The 21007-nt window shown below is 41.6% G+C and overlaps 1 long non-coding RNA gene and 1 pseudogene across 1 annotated transcript; one reads left to right on the top strand and one right to left on the bottom strand.

The window, feature by feature from the left end:
• The first annotated feature begins 10010 nt into the window (after positions 1-10010).
• Positions 10011-10878, top strand: LOC102950713. The gene is made up of 2 exons (XR_006212087.1): positions 10011-10588; positions 10815-10878. It is a non-coding gene; the product is annotated as an uncharacterized LOC102950713 (long non-coding RNA).
• A 799-nt stretch (positions 10879-11677) lies between these two features.
• On the bottom strand, positions 11678-19578 carry LOC102956803 (annotated as a pseudogene).
• Between the last annotated feature and the right edge of the window lie 1429 nt (positions 19579-21007).

Genomic DNA, 21007 nt, shown 5'->3' with positions numbered 1-21007 from the left:
TAGATTTACAGGAAAAAAAAATTGCATAGATAGAGTTCCCATATATCCCACATCCAGTTTCTCTGTTACTAACATCTAACATTAATGTGGTACATTTGTTACAATGAATGAATCAATACTGTTACATCATTGTTAACTAAAGTCCATACTATGTTTTTTACCTAATGTCCCTTTCTGTTCTAGGATTCCATCTGGGATACCATATTACGTTTTGTTGTAATACCTCTTAGTCCCTTCTTGGCTATGACAGTCTCTCAGATGTTCCTTGCTTTTAATGACCATGACAGTTTTGAGAAGTGCTGGGCAGGTATTTTGTAAAATGTCCCTCTATTGGGATTGGCCTAATATTTTTTATTATTAGACAGGTGTTCTATGTTTTGGGGGAAGACCACAGAAGTAAAATATCATATCATGCCAAGGGGACATACTGTCAACATCCTTGAACCTAGATGAGATGTATTTGTCAGGTTTCTCCATTATAAGGTCATTCTTCCCTACTTCCCCCCGTCCCTGACCCTTTGTGTACTATGCTTTTTGGAAAGCAATCACTGTGCATGATAGCCCGCAATTCCAGAGTAGAGAGTTAATGCTTTATCTCCTTGAAGGTGAGGTATCTACATAAATTATTTGGCATTCTGCATAGGAGATTTATCTGTTCTACCTTATTTGTTTAATCATTTATATCAGTATGGATTCCTGGACATTTATTTTATACCTTGGGTTATAATCCAGTACTAGTTTATTTTGTTCCTCAGATTTTTTCCAATTTTGGCCATTGAGATTGTTTTCAGTTGATTCCTGTGCCCCTTTAAAATACCCCCATCACTGTGGATTTGTTGTTGTTGTCACTGAACACTCTCTATTTATCTATCTACCTATTTATTTATTTTTGAACTACAAGGTGCTCCAGACTCCACTTATATATATCCTCAGTCCTCCAGTCAGTCATTTCTCCAAGGAACCCTGGTTCATTTTATTGGAGAATGGTATTAGAAACCAAGATCTGGGTCCCAGGTGCCATGCAGTTATTTTGAATTTTCTGTAAATAAGAAACGCTCCCTCTTCAAAGCCAGACACATAGCATCTTCAAATCTTTTTGACTCTGATTTCTGCTTCCATTTTCACATCTCCTACTCTGACTCTGACCTTCCTGCCTTCCTCTTACAGAGTCCCTGTGATTATATTGGGCCCACCACATAGTCCAGGATTATTTCACCATCTTCAGATCCTCAACTTAATCACATCTGCAAAGTCCCTTTTGTCATATAAGTTAACATGTTCACAGGTTCTGGAGGGTAGGGCATGGGCATCTTTGGGGGCCATTATTCCTCTGCCATAGCTTTTTAATTCTTTAAATTTTATTTATTTTGAGAGAGAGAGAGTGTGGGAGTGGGGAGGAGCAAAGAGAGGGGGGGACAGAGGATCCAAAGCGGGCTTTGCACCGACAGCAGCAAGCCTGGTGTGGGGCTCAAACTCAGGAACCAAGAGATCATGACCCGAGCCAAAGTCGGATGCTCAACCATCTGAGCCACCCAGGTGCCCCTCTTACGAAATTTAAATAACTTGATGTTTGCAGAGCATTTAGAACTGTGCCTGGAGCATTGTGCAAGTGGTAGATTGAATTATCATTATCATCTTTTGTCCTAAGATGGTTTATGGTGGTCCAAAGCAACTGTTTTGGACTCTGTTCTTTGGAGACCACAGGTAGTTCATGACAATTAGCAAAATCAATTTGGTGGCTTAGAAAAGTGTCCATTCATTTCCTCTCCAAAATTGTTGAACAGATATTAAAAGAGGATGCATAGACTGAGTACTATCCCAATATTTAATGGTCAAATATTTTCATACACCCCCCCCCCAATGCAACCATTTTGTGAGTAGAAAGAGGGGTCCACAGAAAAAGACCAGTTACTGGTGTTTTTTAAATTTCATTTTCTAAAATGACAAGTCATTTTAGGCCCCCAGCTATTTTCTGTAATCTGTGCCCTACTTGCCTTAGCACAATTCTTCCAGAACTTCCTAGGAGGTGTCTAGATTACAAAGAAATGCAAGAACCTTAGTAGTTAAGAATTTTTAGGGAACAAAGGTAGTATAAAAACTAAGTCTGTAGCCTAACCATTTAAGAGAAAGTCAGTGGTAAAAACAAAAACAAAAACAAAACTCTTAAATGCTGTTTCAAAAGTAAGCTAGGCCCTGAACCCTTTGCCCAAGATGATAAGGCCAAGAATCCAGTTTATGCTGGCTCTTGGAGCATGCACATAGCCCCTTCTCCATGTCTGGCATTTATTTCTGCTTCATTATAATGTTAAAATCTCAGGGCGCCTGGGAGGCTCAGTTGGATAAGCAACTGACTTGATTTTGGGTCAGGTCATGATCCCAAGGGCCATGGGATCCAGCCCTGCAACGGGCTCTGCCCTGAGCTGGAGCCTGCTTAAGATTCTCTCTCCTTCTCTCTCTCTCTCTCTCTCTCTCTCTCTCTCTCTCTCTCTCTCTCTCCCTCTGTCCCACTCCCTTGTTTGAGCTCTAAAATACAAAAATATGTATTAAAAAAAATCTCTGCCTAAGGAAGAGCACAAACCTCATTGACATAACATACAATGTATGTATAGGCCAATTGCCTTAAGATGCAGGCATGACCTTATTTCCACCTCTATACAGGATGACAAAACTCCCCTTTCTGAATATTCATCCTAACCCTAAATAAAAGAAACTCACTCCTTGGGAATTCAGGGCTTTGGGAGTTAATCCCTGTAATCTCCGTATTTGCTGAAAATAAAACTTCCTTTCTGACAATTCCACTTGGAATTGCCTTTTTTTTTTTTTTTAAGTGTATTTATTTTGAGCATGATAGGGGAGGGGCAGAGAGATGGAAAGAGAGAATCCCAAGCAGGCTCTGCGCCATCATCAGTGCAAAGCCCTGTGAGGGACTCCAACTCACAAATCACGAGATCAAAACCTGAGCGGAAGTCAGAGGCATAACCCACCGATCCACCCAAGCTCCCCTTGTGTAGTTTGTTATCTGTAACTCACCAAGGAGCAAATGCGCTAGTTCCGTAATAACTGGAGGTTTGGGGAATCAGTGCTTGTGGAATATCTGGGGGGAGATCATTGATGATGGGGCTTTATGTGAGAGGACATTCATGGAGAGGTCTGTGAAGGGATGGCTTGTTTCCCTCACACATGCCACAAATACGAACCACCTCCGTGTGCCAGGCGGAGCGTGCCGCTCGGCTGGGTAAGTGGCGGTGCTCCGCTGATAGCAAGCAAGACCTAGTGACGGGTGGCTAGTTACAATCGCTTCCGCCCAAGCGGGACAGCTTTGCACTCCGGGCAAGGAAAAAGTGGTTTTACCAAAGCTGGCGCGCTTCCTAAAGCGGCTGCCTCCAAGGGCAACTAGGGGTCAGGGCGCGGCCATGTTGCCTCACAGGTGGAGGTGGGAAATCCGGCACCCAGACGTCCCCACGGGCTCTTCCACCCGCTGCTGCGCCTGCGCGTCAGGGGTACGGGGAGCCGAGCGGAAGTGCGGCGGGCGGGCGGGCGGGTAGCCGAAGGTGCACGAGGAGCTTCAGTCCTTGACTTTGGTCTGGTGGCCCCTCAGAACCCCCGGAAGCCCTGTGGTGAGGCCCGAGGTCTGAGCTCAGGACTGGGTGCTGAGGAGGAGGCTGGGTGGGCACAGTGACCCTGGGCTCGAAGGTCCCTGGGTGGTTTGATTCAGCGTCTGAGGTGGGTGAGAGATAGTGCCCCGGATGGGAGCGTGGTTTGTTGGAAGTTTTTGTGGGGGCGGGGTGTCTCATTGAGCCTGGGGGACAAGACATGTGATGATAAAGGCAGAATACCTTTTTCTAATTAATTCGTTTATTTTGAGAGAGAGAGAGAGAACGCCAGTCGGGAAGGGGCAGAGAGAGAGAGAAGAGAGAGCGAGAGAAAGAATCCCAAGCTGGCTCTGCCGTGTTAGCACGGAGCCCGATTTAGGGTTCGAACTCACAAACCGCCCCATAAAGGGAGAATTTCTGGCAGGGGGATGAAAGAGCTGTTTGACAGATGCTCGACCTGTGCATTGCACGGTAAAATTTGCTTTATGTATATTAAACTACATCCTAAAAAGTTTTTCAAAAGGAATAAAGTAGGGCGCGCTTGGGTGGCTCAGTCACTTAAGTATCGGATTCTTGATTTCAGATCAGGTCATGATCTCACTGGTTGGTGAAGAGAGCCCATTTGGGGCCCTGTGCACGCTTGCGCGCGTGATGGCTCACACTCTCAAAATAAATAAACTTAAAAAAAAAAAAAAGGAATAAAGTTCTGATACAAGGCACAGGCCAGATTTACCTCGAAAACATTGTGCTAAGTAAAGATCATTTCCTACAGATGATAGATTTCTTTTATAGAAAATGTCCCGAGTGAGCAAATGTATGGAAACAGAGTAAGTTCATGTTGCCCAGAGATGGGAGGGATAAGGCTACTTAGGGTGATGGCTGAGGGCTACAAGGTTTTTTGTTTTTGTTTTTTTTGTGGTGATTGAAATATTTAAAAAATGGTTGTGTTAATACGTGCACAGCTATATGATAAAAAAACCACTGAAACCAGTGTGCACTGTGGGGTGCAGAGTGGGGTGTCTGGGTGGCTCAGTTGGTTAAGCATCCAACTTCGGCTCAGGTCATGATCTCGCAGTTTGTGAGTTTGAGCCCCATGTTGGGCTCTGTGCTCACAGCTCAGAGCCTGGAGCCTGCTTCGGATTCTGTATCTTCCTCTCTCTCTGCTCTTTCCCCGCTTGCCCTCTGTCTCTCAAAAATAAATAAACATTAAAAAAATTAAAATCTTACAAAGTAGTGTCTCCTGGGTGGCTCAGTTGGTTAAGCATTTGACTCTTGATCTCAGCTCAGACCTTGACCTCAGGGTCATAAGTTCAAGTCCCGCCTTGGGCTTCACATTGGGTATGGAGCCTACTTAAAAAAAGAAAAGAAAAATCTTACAAAATTCTGGGACATAAAACAAATCTAAACCAAGGAAAGAAATTACACAGTCTTTGACTGTAATGGGATGAAGCTAGAAGTCAGTAGCAAAAAGATATTAGGAAATTCTCCTAAATAATCTGAACTCAGAAAACACTTCTGAATAAACATGAGTCAAAGTGGAAGTCTTTAATCAGGTACCATCTTGAACTGATTTAATAAGTGGTACATGTCCAACTTTGTGGGATGCAGCTAAAGCAGTGTTTACAGGCAAACAAAGCTTGAAATGCTTCTATGGATCTTGTGTAACTTTGCCAAACAACTTTATTAATTTTAGGAGCTCTTATTATTTATTTATTTTTCAAAGAAAGCATCTATTTTCCATCAATTGTATTTCAATTTTGTTTCACAGATTGTACAGGAACAGCTTAAGACCACTCAGTGGTCATTACTACCCATTCGGTGGCCTGAACAGGGGGAGCCGCACCCCAGTCTTCAGCGGGGTGCTGAGCACTCCAGTCTTTGGTGGGGAATTGCTGAAAAGGCACGGAGGCACATGCCTGCCTGCAGAGCAGGTCTGGGACCACAGGTGGAGCAGCCATGAACTCAGGAGCCAGAGCAGTCCATTCACCCTGAGATTCTTCCTTGGTCAGTAGTTAAAACTATTTAAAAGTAAAAAAAATTATTTTTTTAATAATAATATTACTTATTTATTTTTATATAAATATAAATTTTATATAATAAAACCAAAAAAATTTATTTTTAAATTCCATCTAGTTTTCTATGTAAATGACCTTGTCATTTGTGAGGGAAGTGAACTTTACTTCTTTTCCAGAGGAGAGACCTTTTATTTCTTTTTCTTCCCTGACTAGCGCAACCAGAACAAGGTAGACTAGAAGTGGAGAGAAATCCTAATTTTAATCCTGATATGAGAGCAGAGCACTCAGTATTTCATTGTTAAATATAACCTTAGCTGTAGGAGTGCCTGGGTGGCTCAGTCGATTAAGCGTCCGACTCTTGATTTTGGCTCAGGTCATGATCTCATAGTTTTGTGAGTTTGAGCCCTGCATCAGGTTCTATGCTGGCAATGAGGAGCCTCCTTGGAATTCTCTCTTCCTCTCTCTCTGCCCCTCCCCCACTCACACTGTCTCTGTGTCTCTCTAAATAAATAAATAAACTTAAATATACAATGTTAGCTGTATGTTTTCATTGATTTTCTTTGTGAGGTTGAGGTTGAGGAAGTTCCCTTCTGTTACCAGTTTGCTGGGAGGTTTTTTTTTTTTCTTTTTCAGAAATGGGATGCTGGCATTTGTCTAAAGCTTTTTGTATGTCTATTGAGATGATCATGGGACTCTTCATTTTAGTTTCTTAATGTGGTCAATTACATACATGGCTTGAGTTTTGAATGTTCTTCTAATCTTGAATTCCTACGATCAAGTACAGTAAAACCTTGGATTGCGAGTAACTTGTTCTGTGAGTGTTCTACAAGATGAGCAAATATTTCTAATAAACTTTAACTTGATAAACGAGCAATGTCTTGCAATACTACTAGTACTTGATGCCAAGTGTCACGTGATCACAATTCGTTCTTCTCTCTCTCTCTCTCTCTCCCTGCGGGATTGTGGGTGATTGTCAATGCAGTGTCACATTTCCGTGAAATCCTCAAGAGGAGGTAAAAGCAAGTGTCATTGGATAGGTTCCTTGTTAAAGTTGAATGAAAAGAAAAAGATTCCATTGAGCGAATAGATGGCAGTGATTCTGTTACTGATGGTGAGAGTCATTCTACACAATAACCGTTCTCTCGTCTCCCTCACACTGGCCATGAAAGTTTTCAAAGGTAAGTGCATGCTAATTTGTTTATATTTCTTTGTATTCTGTATTTTCTTTACTGTTTTGTATTATATTACAGTATTGTAATCACGTTTATATGGATATTTTTGGGTTGTGGAACGAATCATCTGAATTTTATTATTTTTTAAGGGGAAATTCACTTTGATATCCAAGTGCTTTGGATTACAAGCATGTTTCTGGAACGAATTATGCTCGCAAACCAAGGTTTTACTGTACCCTGCATCAAAGATGTCTTTTATTTATTTATTTATTTATTTTTTAATTTTTATTTTTTAATATATGAAATTTACTGTCAAATTGGTTTCCATACAACACCCAGTGCTCATCCCAAAAGGTGCCCTCCTCAATACCCATCACCCACCCTCCCCTCCCTCCCACCCCCCATCAACCCTCAGTTTGTTCTCAGTTTTTAACAGTCTCTTATGCTTTGGCTCTCTCCCACTCTAACCTCTTTTTTTTTTTTTCCTTCCCCTCCCCCATGGGTTTCTGTTAAGTTTCTCAGGTTCCACATAAGAGTGAAACCATATGGTATCTGTCTGTCTCTGTATGGCTTATTTCACTTAGCATCACCCTCTCCAGTTCCATCGACGTTGCTACAAAAGGCCATATTTCATTTTTTCTCATTGCCACGTAGTATTCCATTGTGTATATAAACCACAATTTCTTTATCCATTCATCAGTTGTTGGACTGTCTTGTCTTTTAAAATACATTGTGGCATTTTATTTGCTAATGTTTGGTTAATGAGAGATGCTAATCTATAGATTTCTTGTAATGGTTTTGGTGTCAGAGGAGTGCTAGATTCATAGAGTAAGTTGGGATATATCCCTTCCTCTTTAAATTTGGTTAGCGTTTGCTAGAATTGGTTTGAATCTCATCATTCCTCTCCCCACCTGGTCATGCAGTGGCATCTACATGCCCTGGGTCAGCCAGGATGTTCTCCCAGGCCAGGCGAACATGATCTGAGGCCTCAGAGTCCCTGGTGGGACCACCCACACATGCCAAGTGACCCTTCCCTGACCTCTGTAGACTGAGGCCGGTTCTGAGATCTCAAAGGTTGCTTCAAGAGCAGAAGCCAGCCCAACCCCCACCTGACTTCACGTGGACACCCTGCAGAAATGTGAGCAGAGAGTCCGATTGAAAGGAAGTGGAAGATCATAAATTCTGCATGTGGGGCCCCAGCGTCTGTGTTAGTAGATCCATAGGTGATTGGTCTGTACGTTAAAGTTGGAGAAGCTATGCTTGGCAAAGTGGTTCTCAGCGCTGACGTCCTGTTGTGATCCCTGGGTAGTGTTGGGAACTACCATCGCCTGTGTGCCTCCTCTAGCGATTCTGTCATTTGGTCTTGGCAGGGCCCAGAATCAGCACTGGTTTAATAAAGTAGTCCAGGTGCAGGGTTCAATAAAGTAGCCCAGGTAATCCTACTGTGAAGCTCCCAAGGAGATAGGTTTCTGAGTAGTGAGTTCATTTGTAGTCTATGGGAGGTAAGGGGGGCCCTGCTCTCCATGGGCTTTTTAAAAAAGTGTTTTCTAGTTGTTATTTTTATTTTTGTTTTACAATCATAGGATAACACTTTGTGTATTATTTCGCAACTTGCTCATTTCACTTCAGAATCTATCATGTGATGTTTTCATACCAAATGTTTAATGGCTGTAATGCTTAGTCAGTCACTCTCCTCTGGTAGGCTCCAGGTTACAGAGTGTTACAGAGAAAAACTCATACTAAAGTTAAACCTTAACTAGGCTGTAAGAAGCTACAGTTAGCGTAAAAATACAGCACGAAAGTAACTTTAACATTTCCGGCCACACGATAGCTAAGACCCAAACTGGGATTAGATACCCCACTATGCTTAGCCCTAAACATAGATAGTCTAACTGAACAAAACTATCTTCCAGAGAACTACTAGCAACAGCTTAAAACTCAAAGGACTTGGCGGTGCTTTATATCCCTCTAGAGGAGCCTGTTCTATAATCGATAAACCCCGATACACCTCACCATCTCTTGCTAATTCAGCCTGTATACCACCATCTTCAGCAAACCCTAGAAAGGAAGAAAAGTAAGCACAAGTATCTTAACACAAAAAAGTTAGGTTAAGGTGTAGCCCATGAGATGGGAAGCAATGGGCTACATTTTCTATAACTAGAATACCCACGAAAATCCTTATGAAACTAAGGACTAAAGGAGGATTTAGTAGTAAATTTGAGAATAGAGAGCTCAATTGAATTAGGCCATGAAGTACGCACACACCGCCCGTCACCCTCCTCAAGTGACAAAACCCTTAAAGAAACCTATTCAAACCACTAAACCCACAAGAGGAGATATGTCGTAACAAGGTAAGCATACTGGAAAGTGTGCTTGGATAAACAAGATGTAGCTTAAACAAAGCATCTGGCTTACACCCAGAAGATTTCATATTAAACTCACCATCTTGAGCCAAAGCTAGCCCAAACACCCATAAATTCAATTAACACTAGACAGTAAAATAAAACATTTAGTTACCCTTAAAAGTATAGGAGATAGAAATTTAACTTGGCGCTATAGAGAAAGTACCGCAAGGGAAAGATGAAAGAAAAATTAAAAGCACTACACAGCAAAGATTACCCCTTGTACCTTTTGCACAATGAATTAGCTAGAACAACCTAACAAAGAGAACTTTAGCTAGGCCCCTGAAACCAGACGAGTTACCCATGAATAATCTTTACAGGATGAACTCGTCTATGTTGCAAAATAGTGAGAAGATTTGTGGGTAGAGATGAAAAGCCTAATGAGCCTGGTGATAGCTGGTTACCCAGAAGAGAATTTTAGTTCAACTTTAAACTTACCCCAAAAACTTCCTAAAATTCTAATGTAAGTTTAAAATATAATCTAAAAAGGTACAGCTTTTTAGAACTAGGATACAGTCTTTTTTAGAGAGTAAGCACAAACATAAACCATAGTTGGCTTAAAAGCAGCTATCAATTAAGAAAGCATTCAAGCTCAACAGTCAAAACACCTAATGTCAAAAAACGCAGCTAACTCCTAATTTAATACTGGGTTAATCTATTCAACGATAGAAGCAATAATGCTAATATGAGTAACAAGAAATACTTCTCCTTGCATAAGCTTATATCAGAGCGGATAACCACTGATAGTTAACAAGATAAATATAGCCTAACCATAAACTGAATATCAAACCAATTGTTAACCCAACACAGGCATGCAAATAAGGAAAGATTAAAAGAAGTAAAAGGAACTCAGCAAACACAAGCCCTGCCTGTTTACCAAAAACATCACCTCTAGCATTTCTAGTATTAGAGGCACTGTCTGCCTGGTGACATTAGTTAAACGGCTGCGGTATCCTGACCGTGCAAAGGTAGCATAATCACTTGTTCCCTAAATAGGGACTTGTACGAATGGCCACACGAGGGCTTTACTGTCTCTTACTTCCAATCCGTGAAATTGACCTTCCTGTGAAGAGGCGGGAATATTACAAGACGAGAAGACCCTATGGAGCTTTAATAAACTGACTCAAAGAGACCTTATCAATCAACCGACAGGGACAACAGACCTCTCTACATGAGTCAACAATTTAGGTTGGGGTGACCTCGGAGAAGAAAACAACCTCCGAGTGATTTACATCTAGACTAACCAGTCGAAAGCATCGCATCACTTATTGATCCAAAAACTTGATCAACGGAACAAGTTACCCTAGGGATAACAGCGCAATCCTATTTCAGAGTCCATATCAACAGTAGGGTTTACGACCTCGATGTTGGATCAGGACATCCCGATGGTGCAGCAGCTATCAAAGGTTCATTTGTTTGGGGCACCTGGGTGGCTCAGTCAGTTGGGCGTCCGACTTCAGCTCAGGTCACGATCTCGCGGTCCGTGAGTTCGAGCCCCGCGTCGGGCTCTGGGCTGATGGCTCAGAGCCTGGAGCCTGCTTCCGATTCTGTGTCTCCCTCTCTCTCTGCCCCTCCCCCGTTCATGCTCTGTCTCTGTCTCAAAAGTAAATAAACGTTAAAAAAAAAAAAAAGGTTCGTTTGTTCAACGATTAAAGTCCTACGTGATCTGAGTTCAGATCAGAGTAATCCAGGTCGGTTTCTATCTATTAAATAATTTCTCCCAGTACAAAAGGACAAGAGAAATAAGGCCCACTTTACCAAAGCGCCTTTAACCAAATAGATGATATAATCTTAATCTAGACAGTTTATTCAACAACATCACCCATAGAGCTCGGGTTTGTTAGGGTGGCAGAGCCCGGTAATTGCATAAAACTTAAACTTTTACTATCAGAGGTTCAATTCCTCTTCCTAACAATATGTTCATAATCAACATCCTCTCACTAATTATCCCCATTCTCCTTGCCGTAGCCTTCCTAACCCTAGTTGAATGCAAAGTACTAAGATATATACAACTCCGCAAAGGACCAAACATTGTAGGACCATACAGCCCGCTCCAACCTATTGCAGACGCCGTAAAACTCTTCACTAAAGAACCTCTCCGACCCCTTACATCTTCCATATTCATATTCATCATAGCACCCATCCTAGCCCTCACGCTAGACCTCACCATGTGAATCCCCTTATCCATACCATATCCACTTATTAACATAAATCTAGGAGTACTATTTATGCTAACTATATCAAGCCTCGCCATCTACTCTATCCTATGATCAGGATGAGCTTCAAATTCCAAATACGCCCTAATTGGAGCCCTAACTGTAGCCCAATCTCATACGAAGTCACACTCGTCATTATTCTCCTATCAGTACTGCTAAAATAAATGGATCCTTTACACTAGTCACACTAATTACCACCCAAGAGTACATCTGACTATTCCTGCATGACCTCTAGCCATAATATCATTCATCTCAACACTAGCAGAAACCAACCAAGCTCTATTCGACCTAACAGAAGGGGAATCAGAACTGTTTTCAGGGGAATCTCAGTTTTCCCCTACAATAAGCAATAAACAGCCTTATGCACCTGCCCTTATGTGGAGAGGTGCTTTGGGTATAATGCACTAGAGCCCAGATGTGGGATTGCTATGGTCTGTGTCTTTCCCAAATTGGGGGTAAAATACATGTATCATAACATTGACCCTTTGAACCACTTTAAGGGTGCAATGCTGTGGCATGTAGTCTATTCATAACACTGTGCCACCATCACCATTATCTTGGTCCATGACATTTCCATCACTGCAAAAGGACCTCCCATACTCATTAATCAGTTCACTCCTATTCCCTCCTTCCCCAACCATGGGAACTACTAATATGCTTTCTATCTCTATGAATGTGACTGTTATGTATATTTCTTATAAATGGAGTCCCATAAAATGTGGCCTTTTATTTCTGGCTTCTTTCCCTTCGCATACGGTTTTCCAGATTCATCCACGTTGTACTGTTTATAAGTCTTTTATTCCTTTTTATAGCTGAAAAAGTTTCTCATTGTATGTTTATGCGATGTTTTCTTTCCACCTTTGGCTATTATAAATAATGCTGCTGTGAACTTTCTTGTAAACTTTTTGTTTCAATATCTTTTTCAGCTCTTTTTTTCATGGAGGTATAATTGACATATACTGTTATATTAGTTTCAAGTTTATAACATAATGATTTGATATTTGTATATATTGCAAAATGATCGCCACAGTAAGTCTAGTTAACATCTGTCATCATATTGTTTACAAATTTTGTTGTGTGTGATGAGAACTTCTAAGATCTACTCTTAGGCACTTTTAAATGTGCAGTATATTATTATTAACCATAATTACCATGCTGTACATTACATCTCTATGTCTTAATTATTTTATACCTGGACGTTTGTATCTTTGATGTCCTTCACCTCTTTCTTTCTTTCTTTCTTTCTTTCTTTCTTTCTTTCTTTCTTTCTATTTTAGAGAGAGCAAGCAGGGAAGAGGGGCAGAGGGAGAGAGAGAGAGAGAGAGGGAGAATCTTAAGTAGGTTCCATGCTCAGTGGAGTGGGACCCGATGTGGGGCTTAATCCCATGACCCTGGGATCATGACCTGAGCCGAAATCAAGAGTCGGATGCTCAAAGGATTGAGCCACCCAGGCAACCCTCACCCCTTTATTTCTTTAGAGTACATTTCTAGGGGTGGAATTGTTTGGTCACATTTAACTTACAGAATAACCCCAGTGGCTGCCGCATTTTCCATCCCCACCACTAATGTATGAGGGTTCCAATTTCTTCACATCCTCACCAAAATGTCTTATTTTTAAGGTTTCTTTTTTTTCATTTTTTAAAGTTTTTCATTTATTTAAGGAATTTCTATATCAAACATGGGGCTCGAACTTATGACCCTAAGATCAGGAGTCACATATTCCTCTGACTGAGCCAGCCAGGGACCCTTAAGGTTTTGTTTTATAGAATACCCATTGTGGTGGGTTTAAGTGGTATTCACTGTGGATTGTTAGTGCCTTTTTTTTTTAAATTATGGTAAAATATACATAACTTAAAATTTACCACTTTGATACTTTTTATAAAGTAAGCTCTATGCCCAACATATGACTGTAAGTCCTAAACCTCAGATCAAGAGTTGCACACTCTACCTACTGAGCCAGCCAGACCCTCACCATTTTTATCATTTACAAGTATACAGTGACAATAAGTACATTCCCATTATTTAATGTGCAGCTGTCATCACTATCCATTTATGGACCTTTTCCCACATCTCAGCCCTAAAACTCTATACCCATCAAACAATAACTTCCCATTTTCCCTCCCCCTAGTTCCTGACAACCATGATTTTACTTTGTATGAACTTGACCTCTCCAGGTACTTCATTTAAGTGGAATCATCCAGTATTTGTGCTTTGCGTCTGACTTCTTTGATGTAGCATAATGTCCTCTGAGTTCATCCAGGTTGTGGCCTATATCAGAATTTTATTCTTTTATATAGCTGAATAATACTCGAGTGTGTGTGTATGTGTGTGTGTGTGTGTGTGTGTGCGTGTGTGTACACACCGTATTTTGTTCATTCATCAATAGACATTTGGTTTGTTTCCATGTTTTGGCTATTGTGAATAATGCTGCTTTGAGCATTGGTGTAAAATATGCTTGAATTCCTGCTTTCCATTCTTTTGGGTATATACCCAGAAATGAAATTGCTGGATCACGTGGTAATTTTATGCTTAATTTCATGAGGAGCTGCCGTGCTATTTTCTATAGCAGCTGCACCATTTTACATTTCCACAAACAGTGCTCATGTGTTCAAATTTCCCTATGTTCTCACCAGAACTTTTTTTTTTTTTGCTTTTGTAAGTAGCAATTCTAATGGGTATAGCTCATTGTTGTTTTGATTTGCATTTCCTTGGTGACTAATGGCATTGAGTGTCATTTCATGTGCTTGTTGGCCATCTGTGTACTGTTTTAGAGAAATATCTGTTTAATCCTGTAGCCATTGAAAAAAATCTTCTAATGTTTATTTTTGAAAGAGAGAGAGAGAGAGAGAGAGCGAGCATCAGAGGGGCAGAGAGAGAGGGAGATACAGAATCTGAGGCAGGCTCCAGGCTCTGAGCTGTCAGCACAGAGCCCGACCCAGGGCTCAAATCCATGGACCATGAGATCATGACTTGAACCAAAGTCAGACACTTAACCGACTGAGCCACCCAGGCACCCCTAGCCATTTATAAATTGTGTTTCTGTTTTGTTGTTCAGTTATAAGAGTTCTTTATATTTTGGATACTACCCTCTGATCAGATATATGATTGGCAAGTGTTTTCTTTCTTCCTGTTGGGTGTCTTTTCACTCTCTTGATAGTATTTTTGATGTACAAAGGTTTTTAATCATGATGAAGTGCAGTTTATATAGGTTTTCTTCTGTGTCTTGTGCTTTTGCTGTCATGTCTATGAAACCACGATCAAATCTGAAATCATCACGATGGACCTTTATATTTTCTTTTGACGTTCATAGATTTAGCTCTTATATTTTATCATGTTTGCCCATCACCTCTCCATTGCCATTATTCCCTTTGTTACCATTACACCCTGTATACCTTTTCCACCCAGATCCTAATAACTAACTCTCTTACTCTTAACTTCCCTGCACACTTAATCCCCTCATAATCTTAAACCTGGCCTTGCACTTTAACTCCTGAGCAGCATTGAACACCCTTTTGCCTTTTATCCTCTTCCTGCGTGTTGTCTGTACCCCACACCTCCAGGTCCTCACATCACCCTGCTATCCTGTTCTCCCACTTCCTGTGTGCCTCCTTCTTATCCTACCATATCACATACCCACATGCTGTCATTTTCCAAACTCTACAGTTGTAAACATTAGCCACTGATTGTTTCCAATGAATGCCCACAGGTAGGAGTGTTCGCAGAGATCAGATCAAAGATCTGAGATCAGAGATCCGCGTCAGATCAAAGAGAGACAAACCATGAGATGTATATTTCCAGCAAGCTAACAGATAAGTTAAAGTGAAAATTTTCTGGGGTTGGGCTTTTGAGGAGTTCCAGAGACATTCTTGCCCCCTCCAGTGGCTGCTAGTTTGCTGATTTTCAGTGTTACTCTAGTTGCTAGGTGGTTGTTTTTCAAGACTACCATGGAGCTGAAGAGATGAGGTTAGGGTTTGGACAAGTTACTGTGCCAGAAACCTCAGTGTGGTTTGATGGTGGATTTAATCAGCTGGTCAGCAAGGGGGAGATGATTAGCTTCTAACCAGGGCCTCCCAACTGGGAGGCTCAAGACAGCACACAAAAAATTATATCAGTATCCCCACGGTTCAGCATAGCTGATTTGAACCTTGGGGAGCCAACTTGATCTCTCTGCTCATCTCTGGACATCCATTTATTTCACTTCTTTTCTCCCATCATGAAAACATTGTGCTTGGGGTAACTCTGTCTATTCTACACATGACCCAGATATCAGCGGGGGTCTAACTTCATCCTTTGGAGATCTCGAGTTTTACCTGACCAGTTCTATAACCTTGAAAGGCTAAAGGTTTCCCAGGAATTTGTGCTTATTTCCAGGAGTTTACATTATCAGGATCTTCTGTGTTCTCACCTCAACCTTCCCCATAAATGTAGACAGTGCTGTGTATAAGGACAGGCATCAAAGTGAAGGCTCCAGTGAACATTCCCAAAAGAATCCACTTACACAGAAAAACATCTGTGACCTGTGTGGATTTTAAAAAGACATTGTAAAAATGAGAGAAAGGTACTATGGTACACTATGGCAAAGAATTGATACCTTTTAACTGAAAAAAATGTTAATGTTTATTCATTTTTGAGAGACAGAGACACAGCGTGAGTGGGAGAGGGGCAGTGAGAGAGGGAGACACAGAATCAGAGGCCGTCAGCATAGAGCCTGACACAGGGCTCGAACCCATGAACTGCAAGATCATGACCTGAGGTGAAGTTGGGTGCTTGACCAGCTGAGCCACCCAGGCGCTCAGTATCATCTTTTAGTAGTTGTTTTTCTTCCATGGTCCTTCCAGGCTGCTCTGCCCAGGAGGTGTCTTGGTCTTTGCCCTCTTCCTATGGAGTGCTGGTCCTGCTCTTCTCTCTGCCATGTCATCAGCCTGCCCAAACAACCTACATTCTTCTACATTTGGATAGGGATCAGTTGGCTCTTTCAAGTCTCTGTCCTGACCTGAACACCTAAATTTATTGTGATTTAGAGAGTAGGTGAGCTTTTGCTTCAGTATAATCCAACTTTTAAAGAGTTCTATGTATTTATCTTCTATCATCTATGTATTTCTCTCTGGATCTATCTTTTGTTTGTTTTGGGTGACAGCTATGGTTATTTCAGGAATAGTGAGTGTTTGAGATTAGCCTGCAACTCATTTGTTTTGTATTCCATTCCATTCCATTCCATTCCATTCCATTCCATTCCATTCCATTCCATTCCATCCCATCCCATCCCATCCCATTCCATCCCATCCCATTCCATCCCATTCCATCCCATCCCATTCCATCCCATTCCATTCCATTTTGTACATATAGAGGGACTGTGAGCAGAGGGAGAGGGAAAGAGAATCTTAAACAGGTTCCAAGCTCAGCACAGAGCCTGACATGAGCCTCGATCCTATGACGCTGGGATCATCACCCGAGCCAAAATCAAGTGTTGGACACTCAACTGACTGAGCCACCCAGGCACCCCTGGCCTGTAACTCTTATAGCTACTGGCAAAAAATGTGAGATTTACAGATGAAAACAAAACATTTTATTGCTCAAGGCACAGCAGGCAGCATGAACATCCTGATAGCAAGTTTCTCTTGGCTCCCTTCCTTGTCTTGACCTTATTCCAATCATGGTGATGCTGAGGGGCCCAGATGAGTGCTACACATGCAGTGTGTTTGCATCACAACCGTGGAGGCCTGAGTACAGCAAAATGAGATCTTTTAAAGAGAACTGCTAACACACCTGTTGTACTCTTTTCCATGAGGAAGACATTATCTTTGTTCCCTGCACAGCAAATAAGTCAGCCTAATGTTCCAGAGAGTGACACGGTCCCTGTCTTCCAAGGACCTTTTCTAAACACACATAAGGAAACGGTCTAGAAGAAAAGCTGTCCATGCTTCTGTTCATAAGACATGAACATAATGAGAAACCCATGGTAGGCCTGTCTTCCAACAATATCTAGCAGTCATTTCTGGACTGTATTAGCTCCTGGCAGAATTTCCCATGAATTTATCACTCGTTCAAGTGCTCTGATTAATCAGGACAAGGCTGTTGCCAACATTGAGGCTGGAGTTCTCTGTTGTCCAGCAAGAGAGTGGATGCAGAATTGAATATGAGAGAGGCTAATGTCAGGGAAGAGACAACAGCCCTGAGTAAGGGTCTTTGCTCCATATTTATTAGGATCAAAGGACTTACAAACGTGATGGACATGCAGAAAGAGACAATAAAACAGTGATCATTAACTTGTGTGTGTGAGAGAAAGGGGGTTTTGAAGGTATTTGGTGTTAGGAGTTAGGGTCAAGACAAATCAAAGTCCTGGCATTGAGTAGACAGGCCGTTTATTGCAGGCACCAGGCACCTTGTCTGTTTATCTTATTTTTTCTAGGGGCTAAGATAGGGCATGCTACCTCAGGGTGAACAAGGCATTTTTCTCGCTAATTAGCTCTGCTGCAGTGGCTTTCTGCCTATTCCTGGTCTCAGATGCTTTTGTCCTGTGACAGTGGCTTCCTCTCTCTGCTTTGTTCTATGCTGGGGGCACTTTTGCCCTCTGGTGGCTTTCCATCCTAAGCCTTGTTAACCCATTGGTGCAAGCTCAGAGAATTCTTAAACTTATTCGCCACATGAGGCTACCCTGACTCATTCACCTTGACTATGCTTATGTAGTGTTCACATTCAGGCATCTGAGGATCCCAAATACTTATAGGCTCCACCTTAGAAAGATATGTGTCTTCTCTTTAGGATTCTGTATTGACTTTTTGTGTCTGATGAGAATAAACAATTGAGTTTTATCCAAAAACATAGCATTTACATTTTTCTGGTAAGAGTAGGGGATTTTGTGTTTCTTACCCTCACAAAGCAGATGCCGGTTATAGTAGGAACTCGTCTCATAAGCAGAAAGGGGCTGACAGTTGGAAAACATATAGAAGTTAGGGCAGAGGTGTTTATTAACCACCATGTGGGATTATAAATAAAAGCAATATAAACATGAGAGATAGAGGATATGATGTAAAAAGACACAAAGGTGCTCACCAGGATGTGGGTGCTCTGGGTGGCTCTGGACTTAGCAGAGGATCTGGGGGAGACATTAGTGCTTCGAATGTGCTGGACCCGCTGCTTATGTCTGTGCAGGAAGAAAATCATGGAGTCACTGGCCCAGATTGTGAGCCCACACAAGGAAGCTTCAGGAAATACTATCAACACTGCATATACGGAAACTGTGATTGTCTCATGATTGAATGTAGAACAGTGTCCAAAATCCCTTTTCTTTGTGATGTTCTGCTCCTCCGTTTCGCAGACACATACAACGCATACAGAAGAATGATAAAATTTGCTATCAGGCACATGATCCAACAGAGGGAAATGGAGAAGCCAATGTACTTTGGGGCTTTGACTTTAAGCTCCTTCAAACAGGAGTTCATGGGGCTGATCATGATGGTCTGGAAGACACTCAAGAGGCAGGTGCTGCTAATGAGCACCCTCCTGCCCACTTTCTGAACTTATGAAAGAAGTTTACATCCCAAATAATCGAAGAAATATTTCAATCCCAGAGCTGCCAATGCATGGGCAGCTCCTTTAGAGAGAATGCCCAAGGAGTTGGATACAATCAGGTGCTTCAGAACCAATTCTGTGGGTCTCAACCTGCCTTCAGTGTGGTAATAGATAATGGTGAAGAAGAGAGACATTGCCCAGGATTCCAACTATTGTCTGTGATAAGAATAGTATTACTATTGCCAAATCCCTGGAAGCTATTTTGCCATTCAACACATTTTCCTTTATATTAGAGCAACAGTCATTCCTGTGAACAAAAAGACTCATTGAAAATGTTGACATCAAGAGCAACTTTGGTGGTTTGCTCCTGTGGGATTGCCAGAGACTTAAAGAGGCAGGAGGAGATGGAGAGAAGTACCAGGATATTCCATGGAAAAGTCAGCTGAGTATATGCTTAATACAACATTTTCAGAAAACTGAAATTTGCTATCTACATTGGAAAAAGCACAATGTGAATCATTAGATACATCATGGGATAAATCAATTCTGAATCTATTACTGATTTAAATATTAAAGAGAAAATGTGAAGCCTGTCATTACTTGAGCTGATCAGAGTGGCTGGAGATGCTTAGGAGGCCAGTGGTGCCATTGGAAACGCTCATCAACATTGCGTGGATAGAAAACAAAGTTACATTCCGAAGCATTGAGGAAGTGTTTCACTGTTTTTGTCTTCGAATACCTTTAAGGAGAATGGTCAGAAAGTGGGTGCCAACAGGTACTTGCAGATCAGAACCGTGGACCTGAATCTGTAATGAAGGTGGAAAAGGAAAAGATGGCAGTAAGGAAGAGGGAAAGTGCCCGGAATCCCTGTATGGTCTGTGCTAAGTGGACCATTCCTATTGGCAAATGCTTTGATGCCAATCAGTCAGTTCCCAGTGACTGATCATCATCTTGAGAGCTTGAAGAGCCTGCCTGAGCACTCGTCGTGTGGACAATATTAATCATACCAAATAAAGTCCAAGATTTTCATTGAGAAATAATTAAGTTTTTATGGTTATTGTTAAGGAGATTCCAAGAGTTCAAGTTAAAATATTTATACAGTATTACTTTGCATGAATCGTCCTATCATGCTGTACCTCTGGTATTTTGGTAAGTCTTAATATCTGAATGAGGTACGCATTGGCATTGCATAATTTTCATTGTACAGAAAATGAGAATTTTGGTACACAGAGGTTGAGCAATCGAGCGATCTGTCTAAATTCACCCCAGAGTGGGGACCAGAAGTTGACAGTGAGGTTTTCATAGACTGTGCTCTGACCACTGTGCTCCACTAACCAACTATGTCAGCTGTGCCTTGACATAATTCACCTCTCTCTTTAGGTTGAGACCTTGATATTGTAGTTTACATTGTTGGGAGTTTTGTTTGTAACAGGTTTCCATTTCTATTTAATTACTTGTTGTATAATTCAATGTGACATATGAATGAAGTTTTGAAGATTCTACTAAAACACAGATCCATTAATCACAGCATCATCCTAAAGTAACCTGCCCTTGCACAAGTTGGATTTTATCAACACAAGATTGTGTTACTCTTAACTTTGGCAGCAGAAAGCCTTGTTTGCTGTCCTGCTGGAGCACAGATACAATGGACATTAGGGAACAATGTCACTTTGTTCCTAAATCACGATGCATGAAACACTAATATGTGATAAAACATGGCAGGCCAGACGCCAAATAATTACTTATTTCAGATCACATACTCCGTAGTTTTGTTTTTTTTTTAATTTTTTTTTCAACGTTTTTTATTTATTTTTGGGACAGAGAGAGACAGAGCATGAACGGGGGAGGGGCAGAGAGAGGGAGACACAGAATCGGAAACAGGCTCCAGGCTCCGAGCCATCAGCCCAGAGCCTGACGCGGGGCTCAAACTCACGGACCGCGAGATCGTGACCTGGCTGAAGTCGGACGCTTAACCGACTGCGCCACCCAGGCGCCCCTCTCCGTAGTTTTTTAATGCACGAGTTAGTGTAACTATTAGCTATGGGGCAGAATTTGTGCAGTGCGGTAAACTACAAGAGACATACATAACATGGAATG

This window comes from Panthera tigris, chromosome E2, assembly GCF_018350195.1.
Source record: "Panthera tigris isolate Pti1 chromosome E2, P.tigris_Pti1_mat1.1, whole genome shotgun sequence".
Taxonomy (NCBI): Eukaryota; Metazoa; Chordata; class Mammalia; order Carnivora; family Felidae; genus Panthera; species Panthera tigris.
Note: the sequence above shows the minus strand (reverse complement) of the source record. Positions and strands in the feature narration are given on the sequence as shown.